This window comes from Mus musculus, chromosome 9 (assembly GCF_000001635.26).
Source record: "Mus musculus strain C57BL/6J chromosome 9, GRCm38.p6 C57BL/6J".
Taxonomy (NCBI): domain Eukaryota; kingdom Metazoa; phylum Chordata; class Mammalia; order Rodentia; family Muridae; genus Mus; species Mus musculus.
In genome coordinates this window covers 41,412,999-41,433,304 of record NC_000075.6, presented here as the reverse complement: position 1 = coordinate 41,433,304, position 20,306 = coordinate 41,412,999, and the positions used below count along the sequence as shown (strand labels likewise).

The 20,306-nt window shown below is 42.2% G+C and overlaps 1 long non-coding RNA gene across 3 annotated transcripts in view; it reads right to left on the bottom strand.

Annotated features, from left to right (window-relative positions):
* Positions 1-20,306, bottom strand: part of Mir100hg (Mir100 Mirlet7a-2 Mir125b-1 cluster host gene) — a 238,660-nt gene that overhangs the window by 181,881 nt on the left and 36,473 nt on the right. Inside the window, exon 5 of one of the 3 annotated variants that reach the window (NR_040725.2) lies at positions 1,226-1,551. The exons of the other annotated variants lie outside the window; for them this stretch is intronic. This is a non-coding gene — a long non-coding RNA (Mir100 Mirlet7a-2 Mir125b-1 cluster host gene). Of the gene's footprint in view, positions 1-1,225; positions 1,552-20,306 lie in introns of those variants that run through there. 3 annotated transcript variants of the gene reach the window in all.

Genomic DNA, 20,306 nt, shown 5'->3' with positions numbered 1-20,306 from the left:
GTTCGGGCATAAAGGTGTTTCCCATCATAGTGACCTGAGTTCAGTCCCTTAGGACCTACATAGTAAAGGAGAGAATTAACTCCCATAAGCTGTCTTCTGATCTACATACTACTCATTCCAAGCCCCGTACACACTCATACATATACACATACACAGAAATACATATGCACACATATATAGACACACTGTGACATGCATGCACGTACACACATAAATAAAAATTTTAAAATATATGCACTGGAAAGCATTTAGACCTTGCACCCTCCTTCCGTCGATGTTTATAATCCATGCTGCTACCTCACACAAAGAATGGCAGATCAATGCAGCCATCAGCATCAGGAGATCCACGTGTGAAAGACTGTTCATTGTTCCCGCAGTTCCGTCACTGCTTCCGCTGCTTCTAAGCATTGCGTGTAAACGGCTGGTTTGACAGAGGCAACCCTGGCTTTTCCATCGGATTCCAACTCTAGACCTGGGTTGTTTCTTGTTTGATTGTTTGTTTTTGTTTTTGTTGTGTGTTTTGTTTTGTAACATGAAGCTTCCTAATGAGTTTATTTTTGAAGCAATTCCTCAGTATAACTATCCCCATTCTGAAGATGAAACACCAGAACAGAGCCTTCTCCCAAGGCTTTCAGGATGGGCGAGTACCCAATAGCCAATATTTGGAGAGTAATTCCTTAAGTGTACCTCAATTTTTTAAAAATTATTTTAGGTTGTCTGTCCTTTTCTTCCACCTGCTAGTTCTCCCTCTTCCTTCCAGGTATCAGGCTGTACTGGCTGGTTTTGTGTGTCAACTTGACACAGCTGGAGTTATCACAGAGAAAGGAGCTTCAGTTGAGGAAATGCCTCCATGAGATACAACTGTAAGGCGTTTTCTCAATTAGTGTTCAAGGGGGAAAGGCCCCTTGTGGGTGGGACCATCTCTGGGCTGGTAGTCTTGGTTCTATAAGAGAGCAGGCTGAGCAAGCCAGGGGAAGCAAGCCAGTAAAGAACATCCCTCCATGGCCTCTGCATCAGCTCCTGCTTCCTGACCTGCTTGAGTTCCAGTCCTGACTTCCTTAGTGATGAACAGCAGTATGGAAGTGTACGCTGAATAAACCTTTTCCTCCCCAATGTGCTTCTTGGTCATGATGTTTGTGCAGGAATAGAAACCCTGACTAAGACACAGGCCAAACTCAGGCTGCCATTGGCTGGCTTTAGTAAGTTCTGTACTTAGAGTCATGGTCAGTATTAAGTTTTAATGTACTTAAATACCACAGGCTGAAGTCAGGGCTCATGCATGACAGCTTGTAAAATGGTGTAAAAAAGGATAAGCAAAACAAAACCCTGGAATCCAGGACACTTGGGTCCCAGGTTTCATTCCCCACAAATTCAGTTGTTCAGCTTGGGAAAATCAGCAAGTTTCTCTGACCTCACAACGTCTCATTTCAAAGTAAACCCTGCATTGGCGGAAGGGTAAGGTCACATCTCTCCTACAATCCATGATCCTGAGATGCTACTCTGGAATCCAAAGGCATCCAACTTTTCAACATTCCTGAGTCACCTGTTTGACTGAATAGAAATTATGAAAATCTGTTAATATGATACCCAACGTCTTAGGCATAGTAAGGGCTAAACAAAATCTGCTACCAACAAAGTAATACATTGGTTTTACATTGAATCACTAGAATCAAAAGACAATGACATTTTTTCCAGAGGTAATGATGAGAAAATCTGGTCCTCCGTCTGCTTAATTTGATAGACTCCTGTAATGTTCAGATGGGAAGCATCTTATAGAATAAATGCCAAGGAACAGGGCATGGGCCTGAGGACGTTGGGACAGTGGAAACCACAGTCACAGTCCACTGTAAAAGCAGTACCTTCTCGTTCCTGGCAGAGTCTACATAGCCTAGAACACACAGCAGCTGGGATAGAAGCTGAACCAGTTTTCTGCTGACTTACCTGGTTGAATCAAACGGGATTCCAACAGTTTGCTATCCTGATCTAACTTGATCAGGCATCAAATCGTCACAGGTAGAGTCATACACCCTCCCCCCATCCTTCAACAGCAATGATTAAGTTCGTTCCGAAATGGCTGACAGAAAAGCCCTGTCGTGGCTTCAGTCTAAATTGTTGAAGCATCCGAATTATACGGTGCCTTTGTTATCTAGTGGAATGCATGTCCCTGGGGTACTCCTTTGAGTTCAACTAAAATGACAGTTTAATTCTCAGTAAATGAGTGCTAATTAAAAAGCTGGGGGAAAGACTGTCATAATTGAATAATGAGAATAATGCAGCATGCATTTGTTTAAAAGTTCCTGTAAGCTGAATTTAGGGATAAAAAAAAATGGTCTCTGGGAGCTCACAGGCAAAACCCAGCTCTCTAAAAAGCCTTTGATACTCAGCATGCGTACGTACGCACTGAGCTAAGTCTGCATCTTGAGCAGGAATTGTTCTAAAGCTGCCCTGAGAGTCTAATTCACACCTCCTCATGGCTTTCTTGCATGATGCTTGTGAGCATATCCTTCATCCCGGATTTTTTGTGATATGTGGTTGGAGTAGAACACGTGGTAGAGAAATCCATTTCTGACTTGTAACTGTGATGGCCTCTGTGGACTCTCATTTCTAGAATGCAGTAGGCTCTGCTATCATAATGTGTTTAGAAAACAGAATCAGGCAATGCCAAGATCAGAAGTCTCTGAGGGAAGCCACGTGAGTGAGTGGCAGGAGATTGGAGTCCAATCTTTATTTAGCCTGCTCATAATTCCAAGACCCGAGGTAAATAATTCACGCCTCCCTCTCCCAATTCCCATCGCCTCCTTACATTTGTTTGGAGGATAAAGTCTGACAATACACTTCACTTTAAAGGGGAGAAAAATTAAACAAATGAAACAACGTTCAGCCTGGAGCAATTGGATGACTTTGTATGAGTTGGCACAGCCCTCAGCTCTATTTCCTCATGTCCACAGTGGTGTCCAAGCATTTCCAACTAGGAAGGCCTACAGTGGGCCAGCTCCTTATGAGTGTGTATTAGGAAATCTATATTATCCTAAACTACAAGAATGTAACCATCATCCCACAGGGCTCAGTTCGTACGCGGGGCCCCACCTCAGCTGCCGGCATAATTGGATTGACTTTCATGCGTCTCGCCTTCTGCATTTTCTTTATCTCCTCTATCCCAGTAATAGCTCATTTCAAAGACTTCACAACGGTATTGAATTCAGCCCATTCAGCCAGCTTCTGTCCTGTCCTTAAAGATCTATGGGAAAAGTAAATTCTATGACCTCCTTCAAAGCCTAACAACTTTTACAGTGAGTAAATTCTGTACTCTCTGAATTCGTTGATTGTGGAAAAAAAATGTCGCCCAGGGCCACCCATTGGGAGGCCTCCCATACACTTCCTAATCCAACCCAGTCTAGAGCCCTGACAGCTCCAGCAGAGGTGCTTAGACACCCCCTTATGAATATGCAAAGACAATCTTTCACTTACAAAAGAAACTGATATAGCCATTATGGCCTGTGGTTAATCAAACCTCCATTCACTTCTCTCTGCTTTGAGAACCTTCATCAAGAAAACGTGTTGCTAAGCAAACTTAGCACTAAGGACCTGGTTCCTTTACAAAATGATTGCCTAGAGGCCAGCTTGCTTAGAAGTAAAGTTCCAAGCTGATTTTTTTTTAAACTTGTTGGTTGTTGATTTTTTTTTCTTTAGCGTCTTATTTGATTTCCTATAAAATCCAAGCTAATCATTCGGTTGAAGGAAGATTGGAAAGTTGTTCACACATTACTCATTTAAAGAAGTTGAAGTTTACTCACCACACACACACACACACACACACACACACACACACACACACACACTCCTACCAAATCCTTCTACTTGATTTTGCAACTGCTTCTTGGAAAATATCCAAGCTTGGGCCAAGGAAATGCATAATAGAACGGCTCACAACTTTCATTGAGCTTTACAGAATGAGCCATCATTCTTTATAGACATCTATCTTAGTCATTCCTGCCTCCCCCAGGAAACATGACCAAGAGAAAGCATGAAGAGCATTATATCGCAAGGTCTTATTGACAGACAAAAGACCAGAACAGCCCCTTCTAGATTCGCAACTTATTTTTAAGGTGAGCCTAAGATGATATGTGCCATGGATTCTATGATCTCCAAATAGAGAAAAACACTTTCTGTGGCTCAAAGGTGAAGTCGTAAGCCTACCCAAACAAGCATAGTATATCTCTAACATACCTAGACCATCAAATTACATCTAGCTTAGTCAACCTCATGCCTTGCAACTTCCAGGTACCACTTTTTCCTCTAGGGAGTGGTAGGTCAAAGGCTTCCATCTCCCATTTCCAGCAACAATTTATTTTACTGCACAGTAAGGTCTTAAGGAGATGTGAAGTACCCAGGCATTTGGGAAACAGACTTCGGCAAAAATAATTTTATATATTAACCTTTGAGCTGCCAGATTTATTTCTGAAGAAACACCATCCTAGATAAAAGATATATGCTATACGGCTATATCGTACACATTTCTATTTAATTATTTTTGCCAAATAATGCTTTTACCCTCTTCAGCTGCTTCCATGTAATAAATTTGACCAGAGGATGGTGGCTTTACATTTTCTTAGTTTATTTTTCTATTTATCTATTCATCGGGGAGACATTGATCTTTAATGTTTCCTTTTTTTTTTTTTTCAATTTTTGTATTTGTGCACTCGAGGCTCTTCAGCCCTCAGGTGATACTAGCCCTCTGAGCCATAGCTAGTTCCTAAAGCACCAAACAACTTAGATGAAAGCATGCCTCTCACGGGTGAGCCAAGCAGCTTCTCATTGAACCCACAGACAGTGCCAATCTTATCCAGTATGCAGTCATACCAGGACCAAGAGCCAGGCATCTGATGACCATCCCCCTACCGGAAAGGACCCCAAAATTATTTAAACAAACCATCCCTAAGCTGTTAATACACCCTGTCTTGCTTCTTCTATACTCTTGTGCAAGTTCTTCCTTATCCCTTTATGCCTCTTTCCCAACATGGGATGTTCACCCATGTGTTCCTATGTGGTATGGTGCACCTATGTGAAGCACAGGTGTTTCAAACCATGCTTCCATGACATTGATCTCTCCCTGTCATCGCCTAATCATCTCCAAAATTTCTCACTGCTATCTGTTGATATTATCTGGAATGGGATCAGAAATTGCAACAATAAACTTTAAGATTCTTGAGCCTCACTCAGATCTAAACTTCATGTGGATAAGGGCTAGGCATAATTTCCTTCTATATTTTGAATACAGCACTGAGCACGGGAGGTCCTGGTGGTCCCTTTTGACTGGGAGGGACCGGAGGAAAATGAATGGATATCCCTAAAGCAGTGTTTCCATCAATGTGATGGTAGCTATCAAACGTTTAGGGATCCTTGGGATATGGCCCAGAATTATCTGAAGACTTGCAATGGTCAGTTTGAATTGTCTACTTGGCATAGCCTAAAACCACTTTGAAAGAGAATGAAGGGTTTCCTGGATCAGGTGGGCCTGCCATCGTGTCTGTAGGGGATTTTTCTTGAATGTTTTAACTGATATGGGAAGGCAAATCCTGAAAGTGTGTGACCTTAGTCCCTAGTTTAGGAGTCCTAGACTGTATAGGGATAGAGAAGCTAACTGAGTGCTAAACCTGTATGCATTTATTTTTCTATATTCTTGAATGTGGCTGTGACATGACTATCTACTGTAGCTATAAGTTCCCCACACTGATGGACCATGACCTAGAATTTTGAGCTAAAATAAAGCCATTCTTTCTTGCATTGCTTATTGTCAGTGTGTATTCTATCACAGCAACATGAATAAAACTGGAACAATATTGGTAAAAATATAGTCTCCAAAGAGGAGACAAGTGAAATCTTTGAATCAAGTAGAATGTGGTGCATTTGTGTCTTCTCATGAGCACATGTGTTTGAATACCCTTCTGTGTGAAATCCATTCATTAGTTTGCAGCTAGTCAAGTGTGACATCTTAGTGTGGGCTATGCACACTCCTCCAATCAACTCTTGCCTTCTTATGCCCTTATCTTCTTCGCAGAACACTTGTATATGGCCTTCATCTGCTTTAGATACATATCACAGAAAGAGTTGCTTGGAAGCACTTGTGGATTTTTATATTCACCCAGAAAAATATACTCTAATGTCTATTCAGGTCTAGGCTTCTGAAAGATACTCCTCAGGGCACCCCAGACTAGCTTTGTGAGTGAGCCCTTCTCTAATAACTGTCGAAATGAGCGAGGTCTCATCTAAGCTTTCAGTGACGTTTTCTATCTCATCATTTTTCCCCTTAGAGCTGACATTTCTGGCACTTCTGTCAGCGTTGTCCCTACAGTGTCTTTGACAGGACTGAGAACCCTCAAGGGAAATGAGTGGTGGTGTGCTTTCTCTTTCACTTTCCTCACCTGTTGTTTTTCCTAAAAGCGTCAGAAAGATTCCCCAAGGTAAAAACTTCTATGCAGGTGGAAAGTCAGTCCATGAGTAAGTAATTATGTTTAACTTTATTTCTCTGAAGCCCCAAATCCAGAGAGTCAACGATGACCTCTTGACAATTTTCACGCAATTCTACCTTCTTCAGGGCTATCTCTAAGTTGTGGGGAAACGTGGTCTCCCTGAAAGGCTGGCAGACCCTCTGGTGGTGCTGATGAGAATTCTTCTCTGCTTTATGGCTCACATTATGCCTACCTTGGCATTTATTGATCTGATTGGACGATCACAATTGTCAAGAACCTGATCATTTCTGTGAGGCCCCTGGTGTGACAAATGTACTCACCCATTAAAAGACTTGGTCACCATCTCGTGGTAATAGTGAGAGGTGATTCAATCACAGAGGTACTAACTCCATCAAAGGAGCAATCCATTGATGACTTCAGAGCAGAATGGGCTATTAGGAGATTGGAAGCTTGCCCTTAAAGGATGTATCTTGTGCTGGTCCCTTCTCTGAATTTTCTGCTTCTTGGCTCCTGGTGGATAAGTAGTTTCCCTCTATGGTGTCTTTCTGTGCTCTTGGTTTGCCTCACCAAAGCCCAGAAACAACTGAGCCAGTCAACCCCAGCCCAAAGCGGCTGAAGTAGTATAAACCTCAATGTGTCTTCCCTTACTTAAATTGCTGCAATTGTTGCAGGTGTATTGTCACAGCAATAAAGACTATCATGCATCTGTCTTGTTTCAAACTTCACAAGGTAACAAGTCTCAAGACTTAAGAGAAAGATTTTTCCCATCTAGAGTTAGAATGGTTTCATGGAGTGTGAGCAACTTCACTATTCTTCTGAAGTTATGCCCAGATGTGAATAGTACTTGATATCTATGTATTTTCCAATTATAGTCATGAAATCATGTACCTCAAAGAAAAATGTCAATAAAAACTCTCACCTGTGGATCTAATACTGGGTCAAGCAACAAGGTGACCTAGGTAGCATCCAAAGACAAGCAGTCTGCTGTCCATAGGAATGCAGTGACAGTTACTCACTCTCCTGGTTGTCCAGGGGCAAAAGCCAGCCATCAGTGCTATGATCCTAGTTGTTCACTCATTACTGCTCCATGACTGATACCCCAAGGCAATGAGAATCCAGTAGGCTGTCAGCTAAACCCAAGTGCTACAAGGCAACTGGAAATTTGACCTTGGCTATTTTAGACTTAGCCATATGTTGCCCTAGAAATGTGTTCTTTCTAGCGCTCCATTAAAACTGTCAATTAAATAGGAGAAATCAAATTAGACCTAGTCTGCAATTCAGCTAACCCTAGGGTAACAGTGATTGCCAGCAGGTGATTCTAAGCAACACTCTGTGATATCCATGTCATGCCGCTTAAAGCTGTGAAAAGCCCGTCTTCCAGCGTCCGGTGTTTGACAAAGCAGATTGCTGTCGGATCAGATTTGAACAGACAGCTCCATCTGAGTGTTGCAGGGAAAACCTTCTCAAGCAATCAGGTAAGGTCAAAAAAAAAAAAAAAATTCCCCAGACTAGCTAAAAGCTGGTGTATACTCACACCTGAAAAAAAGTCCTAGTGGCAAGCTCTGCATGTTTGTTCATTCACCCTTCATTCATTTGACAGACATTCAGCAATTATTTATAAGGCTCTAATCTTTGCCATTGTCTGTGCTAGGGGCTGGGCATGCGCTGTCCTGCCTGCCTACTGGAACCCTTCCTGGAATGCCATTCATATTAAAAATTCAAGACTTCCAGCAATATTTTTCTTCTTAGTTAATGTTAACCCAAAGCACCAAAATCCAAAATGGATAAAGTCTTGGTATCTACCAAAGCAAAGAATACCATTAAAGTTGCTCAGTGTCTAACCCACCTTTCTCACTCAGCATTACTTTATACCTTTTTAGGAAGGAGTCTTTCAAAGCACGGGGCACTAGACCAGTTGGGTGATATCCCATTAGCGTGGTTAAAAAAAAATCTAAAAAAATAAAAAATAAAAAAGTTCATCACCCCTAGAACTTAGGAAAATGTGATTCCAATAATTTTGTGATTTCATCTTAGCCCAGTGAGAATGGCAGAGATCAACCAATCAACCACCAATAAATGATGGAGAGGATGCAAAGGAAAGGGTCATGAATGAATGAAGTCTTGTTCAGCACTGGTAGGATTGCAAGCTCATCCAGGCACTCTAGAAATCAAGATGGAGAATTCTTAACACGCCAAAAATGAATCTACCATATGGACTAGGAACACAGCTCCTCAGTGTACGCCCAAAGGACTTGACATCCTACTCCAGAGATACCTGCTGCTCACTGCTGTTCTAGTCACACAATAGCTAGGAAATCAAACAACCTAAGTGTCCTTCAACCAACTGAAGGATAATGAAATGTGGTACAGATATGGCGTGGAATACTATTCAGCTATAAAAATGAAGTGAAATTTTCAGGTAGATGGATAGGGAAAAAAATGTAGTATTAAAGGCCCAAAGAACAAATCATAATTGCTCTCTCATCTGAGGCTCCTAGTTCCAAATCCTCAGATCTGAGTCTGTGATGTGGAGTAACTGGTTACAGCAGTGTGGGAGTGATTTGAAGAAGGAGATGAAAAAACAGAGGTGCTTCAAATAGGAGGGGTAGGAGATAAATCCAGAAGGAGGGAGGGAGGGAAAATAAAAATAAGGATTCTGAAAATGTCATAAGACGTCCTGTTACTATCTATTTACCTAAGATTGCATGTAGTACTGAGAAGTTTATATAGTTCAAATGATCTTTCCCCATCTGGGATGACAATTTCTTCCCCAAGAGCCACAAAGTATCCAATAAAAAGCTCAACACCAGGCCGGGAAGCTCCCTTTTTGAGTCGTTGGTCAGAAATATCTAAGAGACTCACAAAAATATCATAGATATTACAGTTATTCTTGCTTACCTCCCAGAGGTTAAAAGTAAATCTCACTTGCTGAAGACACTGTGAGTTCAGACACAATACACAGAGGACCCACTAGAGATGGCCTGAAAGTCTCCATTCTGTAGGCTAGCTCTCAAGGTACCAGAAAGAAGGGCAGACACCAGTAGTACTCCCCAGCTATGATACCTCTGAACAACTTGATCCCATGACACAGTATCTCTAAGGTTGAAACACTGACACACACACACACACACCTTTGTGGTAACCAACAGCACTCTAATTGGACTTAATGTCCATTCAACATGAGGGAAATCATGCCTACACTAGAAACCTAGCCAACTATCAGGGGCTAGTAAAGTCACCAATCTTGGAGGAGAATCTATAACCACCACATTAATAAGTGATCATAATTCCTAGCTACAGTATATATATGTGTGTGTCCTTAAGCCCACAGATGATTGGGTGTTATTCCTCTCCAAAGAATCTTCTCTTTGTAGCAGACAAAGAGCATTGCAGAGAGCCATGTAGGTTGAAATGCAGACAGCAAGTGGCTGTGTGGTGCCCAGCCCCACCTGATTACATCTACAACATCTACATCCCCCACATCTAAGGTTCAGAAGTTACACTGCAAGAGGCAGCCATATTGTAACAACCTAAGAAACAGGGAGTTCGCTGTGCTGTTGTATCTCCTAGAACTGTCAAAATTCTACTCTTGAAATCTCATCAATGTAGTTGCCTAAAGAAGACCTGAGTGGGGACCACACCGATAGAAATGATAATATGGAAGGGGCACCTCAAGCCCAGACAAAGAACTACAGGTAATGAAAGATTACAGAGAATGGGAGAAATAGTATTCCCTAGGGAAGAGCACCCTTTTATTTATCCTATACCAAATGGCCAGCCTTGAACATACACACACACACACACACACACACACACACACATATATATATATATATATACTATATATATATTAGTATCAGTAACATTATATGGACTGAGCAGGTTGGATTTAGATATGGAGGAATATATACAATCATGTATATAAAGCTATTAAGTAAATAGAGACCATGAATTTGGGGGGAGGGGGAGTGTATGAGGATGGAAAAGAGAAAAAGGGGGAAATGATGTAATTATATTTTAATTTCAATTAAAAAAAAAAAGTAAAGCAAAAGAGAACCAAGGTAGGCCAAGTGGTGGCAGCGCACGCCTTTAATCCCAACACCGAGGAGGCAGAGGGAGGTAGATCCCTGTTTTATTTTCTCCTTTATCACTTGCCATAGAATTTACTCTGCCAGTCAATGAACAATTGTCAGTACCTCCTGTGAATTAAAATAAAACTAAAAGTCGGTGGCTTTATTACAACGTACTTTCCCAAGGACGCTCATGTCTTTCTCAGCAGTAGGAAGTAAGGTATTGGAAAACAACCATCTTTGATCCTTTAGAGTGTTTTTGGTTGTTGGTTTGACAGTTTAATTTCCTTTTTACGGAGAAAGCAAGGACTCAATGCATTTCACTGCTCAGCACACCTATTGAAGAGGGTTACCTTAGTGAAACAGAGTTTGGGTTTAAAACATGTCCATCTTTATAGAAAATTCTATTGCTCATTACTATATATTCACCCATATCATTGAGTAATAATGTCACTGCAAGTTGTCAAGATACAAGGATGACTCTTGCCTCCTTACTAGTTTCTATCCTTCACCCGCCAAGTCACTATATTCCTTCCTCATCCTCAACTGTGTGCTGCCAAGTCTTTTCATACTTGATACAGAACAAGAAAGATGATGGGGATGAGAGTTCTGTTTACATTGGTCCAGTGGATGCTCAGTGATGGGGGATGAGGCTGTCTGTTTACACTGGTCCAGTGGATGTTCGGTGCAGCCACTGTTCCATGCCCACGTGAGTTTCCCTCCTCCTGTTAGGCACTTCTGCTCTGGCTTTAGTGAGGCCCATCCACCTGCACGGCTGACACCATTTAGTGGAGTGACACTCTTTCCTGCCTCGCAATAATTTCCAAAGAAACCTCATCTGCACCTGGAAACCTTCACCAAAGTACCTACCGCTGCTTTAAAGGCTTTGTATTTATTGTTGACAGCTGAAAAGCTTCCTGTCCTGCCCTTCTTTGTCTCTGCTTTCATTTTATCATAGAAGAGAGCCAAGGTTGGAGCCTTCTTCCCGCAAGGCAATGAAACATTCAATTCTCTATGATGAGCTGCCTCTCTCTCACCTTCCACTACCTTCACCTTTGATGTCAGACTCTGACAACAGAATGTCTCTGAAGGGCATCCAAAGTACTTCCCCAAGAATGCTCATGTCTTTCTCTGCAGTAGAAAGTAAGGTATTGAAAAACAACCATCTTTGATCCTTTAGAGTGTTTTTGGTTGTTGGTTTGTTGGTTTGGCAGTTTAATTTCTTTTTAAGCAGAAAACAAGGACTCAAAATGTAGAAGAAACATGTCTGTATCCGAGGCCAAGCAAAATAAACAAACCAACAGCAACAAAACTGATAAAGAGACAAGAATAGATTTGATCTAATAAAAGTGCAAACGGCAAATTCTCATGACAACTAGAAAATTAGTGCTACTTCTAAAAGAAACAAACAAAAAATGAATAGGTGTAAAAAGGAAATTTACAGTGGAATCAGAAGAAGCTTAGAGAAGCTTTGGGGGATAGACCATACTCAGTTCATGGGAAGGGTTTATCAGACACTAAATGCCAATCCTTGACCCAAAAGAAAATTAAATACCATAAAAGAACAAAAATAAAATTAAATATCTTCCCCAACACAATGAGCGAACAACGACAGAGCTATAATTAGACACCGCATTTAATTTTGAAGAAGTCTTAGGTGAGTTTCTCTTCCTTTGCACTGTTAGTATTGGCTGAACTCCTGGCAACACAGTCTAAAGTGAAGGGCACATGAGGAGTTATTGGGCAAACAGAGAAAACAGGATGGATGACTCACACTTCCAAAAATGCCTTAGATCCTGGAGGTCCCAACTGCCCAGTCCCCTTCCATGTATGGATGCTGAACGTTATCATGTACAAGGTTTTGGTGAACCCACATCTTGGTGTATGTGTGCCAAAAAGAACCCAACTTCCATGACTCTTCTAGTAGATAAGTCCGAAAAGGGTAGGTACATTGGGCATTCTTTTGCCCACCATCACAAAGCCTCTCTGCCTCCTCCCTCCTCCCTAACCACCAGTTACCATAGTGCAAGCCACTTTCCTCCTGCCCTCGAGTCCTGCTCCAGTCAGATGATTTTACATTGTGGGTGGAGTCACTGGGTTGCCAGACAAAGCTGTTGACCTTCACACACTTGGAGCCAGTAGCATGGCAAGTACTCTGACAACCTCAGTACAACCACAAAGCCTTGAGTACAATTTGCCATGTCTTCTTGATGCAACAATTTGACTGAATTCCCAAGCTGAGTTTACTGACACCCCTCCCCCGTCCTGTTCTCTTTTGCCATCTGATCACTGAGATCCTAGGAAGTTTCCAAGTGTTAGGTGAGTCTTGGAAGACCAAAGTGGCTTATCCTCAAACTATGAGTACTGTGAAGTTTCGGAGGCCAAAACAAAGAACTCACATTTTATCCTTACTATAAATGAATGAAGAGTTTTGAACGGAAGAGTGGCAGGAAATAACAATCCTCAAGAAATGCAACTTTGGCCATGGTGTGAAAAGTGATTTTTGACTGGCAATTGAAGATGCCAGTTAGCAAGTCAGGACACCACTTGGTACAGAAGTTTCACTGAAAGTTTAGGTGAAATTTAAGTGAAACTTAGTGATGATCTAAAGTGAGGGGGTTTATCATTACAGCTAGAGAGAATGGAAGGCTTGGAGATATGTTTTGATGACGGAGGTAGCTAATATTTGCATATATGCAAATGGCCATGGATATCCTTGTCCATTTCTGGAACGTAACAATTTAAAGTACAAGGCATAAAGAGGATTTTAGTAAGTCATTAGTAGGAAGTTCATGTTAATTTGAAACTAATTAATAACTATAATTTCTAATATACATGTTGGATATTTTCAAAGGGTATTCTTTAGAGTATAAGTAATATCCAGTTGTCTGGAGTAATTTAAATGGAATTAATTTGAATGATAATTTCTTGCTGGGTCTTAGTAATTCTTTACATTAAACACTATTCTGTTGAGTCATTAGTGCAACAACTGAAAGATAATATGCCTCCTCAATGCTGTGACTTTGGAGGCAGCAGGATCTAGGTTTATTCCAGTCTGTGAAAAACTAAAGCTCAAGGCAAACTCAATCTTACCTAAGGGAACATTGTAAAGTAACAGTTCTTGATATTAAATGCTTTATATGTGGTCCATGTGAAATTACAGAGAATTAAGTTGTTATGTGTGTAATGTTTCAAGAGACAAAAAAAAAAAAAGGTAGGAACAGAAACAGCATCTTTAAGATGTACCCATCTTATGAAGTCTCAAACTAAACTTGAATGTCATGAGACTGAGACCTTTCTCTTCTGTCTCTAGAAGGTGACTTTCTCCTGCTTCCAGGGGAGCTTTTCCTTCTGGGAGATCTGGGCCAAGATGGAAGAGTCCGGTGGTAATCATCTTGAGGGCAAGGACCCCAAGAGTGAGTCAGGCTATGACTTTGGCTGTGTTTCACAGTTCAACAGTTCCATTCATCCACGGCAGCCACATAGTGTGAGCATCAGCCATAGTGTTCTCCCATCTAGCTTGTGGACAGCGTCAGTGGCATCCCAGGGATCTTCAAATTCAACTAAAGGAAAGCCAGGAAGATTTCAGGCAAGCCACACACTTCAGAGTGGCTCATAATACCCAAAAGCCCATTCTACTTTGGTCCTGTTCCCCTTGTTTCCAGTATTACCTGCATAAGCCTTACAATCCAATGGACAGGAATCGCTATGCATTTCAAGATCCCAGGTTTAAAAGGCTGAAGCTCAAGTCCTAACACACTGACAGGCCTACCTGCTCCCCTCTGGCTCTGCTCCTACAAATGCTCGCTCTTTCCCAGCATCCATGAAATGGCCATGACTTTTTTTTTTGTCTTCAATCAAAATAGGAACCAATGCTATTGGTTTTTTAAAGCGAGATTCTAGCATATTGATTAACCATGTAAAAAAAGGTTTGACAGACTACTAAAGTTGCATCTGAAGATACCTCGAATGTTTCCTGGGTATATATTTGACTTAGTTAGTTAATGTATTGCACACAAATGACCATTTGTATGCACATGTTTATGGAAGCCAGAGAATGAGGTGTCACTCTTCAGGTGCCACCCATGTTGAGACAGGGTCTCTTGCTGGTCCGGAACTCACCAAGTTGATTGGACCACAAGTCTTAAGAAGTCGTCTGTCTTTGCATCTCTGGATGATTTTTGAAAGTCTTTGAAACTATGTCTATTAAGATTTTTCCACACATGCCCCCAACCCAGGTAAAAATGGCCTTTGATAGGTAAGCTAAATATCTCAACCATATTTCACTCATTGGGAGTCATTTTCAATGTCATAATCCTCATACATTGACACACAGGGCATCAATTAGTGTTCGCATCTGAATGCACTGAGTAGCGTGTATAAAGCTCTATCCACAGTAGAGGCTACCTTCTGACATAACACTAGTTTCCCTTTATCCTTTCTGCACAGAAAAACCATTCTTACTGCCTGTGAGTAACTTCTGCCCTACATTGTTCCTGATCTACCCTTTTCTCTGAGACCCTGCTTTTCATTTCAAGCCATAGGCTCATCCCATAGGCTTTAATATGTGTTACATACACAAACTTGTGATGAATCAGGAAAGCCCACTGGTGGCACGTTACAGCATACCACCAATAGATACACTACAAGTGTTCTCTAAAGACAGCCCATGAAGGTATGGAGGCACTGCCTGGTGAGCCGGAGTGCTAGGATTGGATCAAGTTCCCCCTGATACATCATCAAGGGCATCAATAGATGCATTATCAGCCCTGAAATATGAAGGTGACCACTTGGAAACATCCTCAGATAAGATTCCCAAAGAAGGCAGGAATGCAAAACAAACTGCACAGTCACAGTGTGTGATAGTTCTGAAACTCTGTAACGAGTTTTCTGGGTCCATTTGCACAGTGATCCTGTATGCATATCTTCTTCAGCAGGAAGTTGCCACACTCTCAATGCTCTCCGTCTGTGTGGTCCTTTCCAATTCTAACATTCTGTAGCTCTGTCACCTTGGACCACATGTTTTGCAGAGATATACACGAAATCCAAGAAAGCCAACATTATCCTCACAACAAAATGGAACAGTGATTCTCAGATTTCTAGTTTGAGGCAGATGGAGCATAGGCAACCTAAGCAGAAGCGTTCTCACTAGACTAGAGATTTCATTATGAGAGTTTTCTCCGAACAATAGTTGATGGTTTCTGCAGTTTTACTAAAGTGACTTCGATAATCCTTTTGGTGTCAAGGATTATCGGGTATCTTGGGCCCAGATAAAGCAAACGTGAACAGGCAGGTGTGCTTCTCGCGTTTCCATACCTTGGAGATCGTCGGGCGCTAAGCACACTTGAGCTTTTGATCTTTTACTGTATTTGCTTCAAGACAAAGTAAAAAAATGTATCTTCACCTGGGTTCCAAAAGTGAGACTGGAAAGTTTCCAAAGTAATCCCAAATGTGGGCTGAGAGCAGTGCTCTCTCAGGGCAAAGGACTATCGGGACGAGGTTTGCTCCTTCAAAGGGACCCTCAAATGGGTGGGCAGACAAGGCTTTTGCCAGAATCGCTCAGTGGAACAGGACAATCTGCACTAGAAGCTCCCACATAGCGACCTCATTGCCCAAAGTAACCAAAGGCTCTACAATAAGCTGTAATATATCTGGTCTGCATCACGTCCATGGTCTACCAAAGGGCCTAGAATACAAAGTCCTTTTAGCCCAAAGGCTAAATTGATACAACAGAGTTTTGAAACATGTATCGAGTACGTCGATTTCTTTTTCACATTCCTCTTGCAATTGTCCTTCAGAGACAGTGATGGCCTTTGGGGCCTTTTTTGCATTCTTTATTTACTGAGTTTTCACATGACAGTGACTTGAAACACGTTCAAAACAGACCGGGCATGGATGGGGTAGAGGACTTTGGGTTCCTGGAGACTGAAGAAGATGAACTACTGAGCACATTTGGTACCTCCATCCATTAACTGCATAACACCAATTTTTTTTTCTCCATGGCTCAGTTGACTCCTCTGCAAAATGGGTGTAACTAGGCCTCCACAACCCACCTCACTACATCCAGGCAACAATGAAGTACAAAACCCTTCCTTGCAGATCTAAGCTGCAATTTATGTAAATACATGACTGATCAGTTACAAATTTAAATATCATAGAGGTCCGGGGAGTCTCCATGGGTAAGAATGCTTTCTGTGAAAGAAGGAATACCTGACTTTGAATGTCCAGCACCCACATTAAAAGCCAAGCATGTCCTTGTAACCCCAGTGCTGTGAGGAGGAAGAGAAACAGATCGCTGGAGCTTGCCGGCTGCTAGCTTAGCTCTGGGTTCAGTGATAGCTCTGTCTGGAAGGAGTAAAGTGGAGAGGAATAGAGTACTGTGCCTCTCTGTGACCACTGAGCATGAGCATACACACACACACACACACACATATGCACGCGCACACACATGCACATGCACACACTTTAAGACTTGAGTATCATAAGGGAAAGGAATATATGAAACTCTCTTGCAAGATTCTGAAAATAAAATGCATTTATTATCTTTCATAGTCAGGAATATAAAGTTAAAAGTAAAACAAAAATACATTTCCAAAGAGGTGTGTTTGGTAACAGAGCAAACACTAGCTGTGCTTGCTGGCTATCAGCTTTGACTTAACTCAGGCAGCATCACTGGCCCACTACATAGCTGAGTCAGCAACCTCAAATCTCAACTCTTCTGATTATAAAAGCCATGACCCGGCATCCTTCCTCCTCCAGAGCAGCTAGTTCTTCAACTAGCACCTCTGCCCTCGCCATCTGGCCTCAATTCAATGCCCACTTCCAGGCTGGGACTTAATATTTGCTCTCCAACAATTCCCATGACATCACTGCATTTCTGAACCCTGCATGGCCCACCAGAAGTCTTGCCTTTGTCACATGTCCTTCTAAAAACATCCCACTAAATAACAGTCACTTGCCATTGTCACCTGACTTGGTAGCTATGTCTTACATGTGTGTATGTGTACTCTTGCTTCTGTCTCCTATGAGGGTATAGATCATGTAACTCTCTCTCTCTCTCTCTCTCTCTCTCTCTCTCTCTCTCTCTCTCTCTCTCTCTCTCTCTCTCTCTCTCTCCCTCTCCCTCTCCCTCTCCCTCTCTTCCTCTCTCTCTGTATCTGTGTGTATGTATGTATGTGTCTGTCTCTGTGTCTCTCTCTATGTCTCTACCTCTCTGCCATTCTGTGTGTGTGTCTGTCTGTCTGTCTAAGACAACCTTACTTTTGTTAACTTGCCCTACACCAGTGCAAGCTGCCTTTCCTACCTCTGATGTTGTCTCAATGTAAATGTCCCATACAAACCACGTAGTTTCTGTTAATTAGCAATCAGAGGCACTTCCTCCAGGAACCTGCTCTAATTCTTAGGACAGACAGACAAACAAAGCCATTGTGTTGAGCTAAAGGAAGCACAGGACCTCAGAGGCACAGTGCAGTGGAAGCCCTTGGACTCTGTAGTACCTCAGGAAGATGGCTTGACAACTTTCTCTATAGGTTTGTCAGTATTGTCTAACTATAAAACTGAATTGATGAAATCACCAAGTGTGTCAGTTCTTAGGCACTTGAGGTGTATCACCACTGGTAGCCCTCTCCACTCAGAGCAGATGCTACCATTCTTCCAGTCTAGTGATAGAAACACTGTAGCCAGAGTAGCAAATAATACTTGCTCGAAGTGACTAAGAAAGTAAGAGAAATCAGGTTCAAGCCCACGAGGATGAGTTTCGAGAGACCAGACTTTTAACTAGAATACCATCTTTCCTCTGGGTCATGTTGGTCACTGGAGGGAGTTGGGGCCAGGGAGAACATTAGTTCAGGGAGAAGACCTGGTTTGCAGGAAGGTCACAAGAAGACAGGAAGGCAGCCCAAGTCTAGCTGCCCCATGTGAATATTTGGCTATTTCCCTATTAGGCAGCAGGATGGAAATTAAGTACTGCCCTGCAGGGGTGCTGGGGTGCTACTGCAGAGGCTTTTGCTATTTGAGGCTTCCAGAGACTATGAATCACTGACCCTAGAGATCAATAGAGTTTGGTCCATGTACCTTCCCAGTTGGATCTGGGTCTTGGGAGACTTTCTCTTTCGAGAAGAGAGCAGGACATCCTTTGCTTTCAAAAGTGCTTCTCTTTACTGTTGGATTCCTACAGTGATCCTATCATAGCCTCTTATCTCAGGGCCAATAGAATCTTAAGATGATCTTAAGGAGATAGCAGAAGAGACCATCGTGTTTTGTGATTAGATCCTAAATATCTGAGACACCCTGAGCCTGGGATCAGAATGGAGGCCCTGGCCCTGTCACCTGTGAACTCAGCACTTGAGCTATTGTGGTTCCCATGTATAAAGCTGCTGAACAGGGCTAATCCATAAAGCCCCCCCCCCGTATTTAAACATAAACAAAAGGCTGGCTCATAGAGTACTTATTAAATTTTAACTTAAGAAAGAAAAGAAAATATCTAGCCTGGATCTTGGATAATCTGTACGATTTGGAACCAATGGATAAATCTACTCAACTTTTTTTCTGGGGGAGGAAAAAAACCCAAATACCTAAAACTAAGCAATTACACCTTAATTTTTTTTCTTTCTCTTTTCTCCCCCCACCCCATCCTGGACAGAACAGACCATTCATTCTTAGTGGAATATTACATATCAGCTAGAAAAGTGTTAAATAAATTGGGGAAGGCCAAGCAAAGAAAAGAGGCATGAGCCATCTTCGTTGTTGCTATGACAACAAGGCATGTTATCTAGACAAAGATTTTGGCTATCTCTTAGACGAATAGCCAGAGATCTTTTCATCTGTTTCTCCAGTAAAGACACATGCTTGTCTGCAGACAATCCCACAGTGTACATAGGCAATATTTGAGAGGAGCAAGAAGGCCTACTGGGTACAAATGGTCTTGACAGAGAGCTTTGAGGAAGGGGCAAACATCAGAGGAAAATATACGGTTTCTCCACCCAGCAGCTTTATTGATGCATCTATAGGACCCCAAAACCTCCTCCCTCATGTGTGAAGACCTCCAACTGCCACAGATTAAGCTTATAAGAAACAAATCCTAAACTAACAATGTCTCATTTTTATTAACAGTAATGAGACCAAGCACCTGATTTGAAGATGCAGCAGGAAGCCAGACCCTCAAAGTCACTTTTCCCAACTAAAGTCCCTAAGAGCTTAGGATTCAGAAAATGCATCTTTGCTCCATCTCTGGTGATGTTGCACTGGAGGGAGGTGCCCCTCTTCCAATATATATATATATTATACTTCTCATAATAATCTTACATACCTCTCATTTTCCTGTTAATTGACAGTATCTTTAAAGCAACAAATTGAGACCATTTTGTAATAGTATTCCCTCTGCCTGAATACTTTTCAAACATAGGACCACTAGAGCAGCTGGCAGAGAAGGCAGTCACTGAGCTCTGACCTGCATTCCCCTTCACCCCCAAAACCCATCTCCCTCCTCCAGCTCAATAAAGCCTCTTGGCCTGAGAACAAGCACTAGAGGACAAAGGAGAGGGAGAGGGAGAGGGAGAGGGAGAGGGAGAGGGAGAGGGAGAGGGAGAGGGAGAGGGAGAGGGAGAGGGAGAGGGAGAGGGAGAGGGAGAGGGAGAGGGAGAGGGAGAGGGAGAGGGAGAGGGAGAGGGAGAGGGAGAGAGAGAGAGAGAGAGAGAGAGAGAGAGAGAGAGAGAGAGAGAGAGAAGAGGAAATCTATTTTCCAGATCAAAGGAATCCGTCATCCATT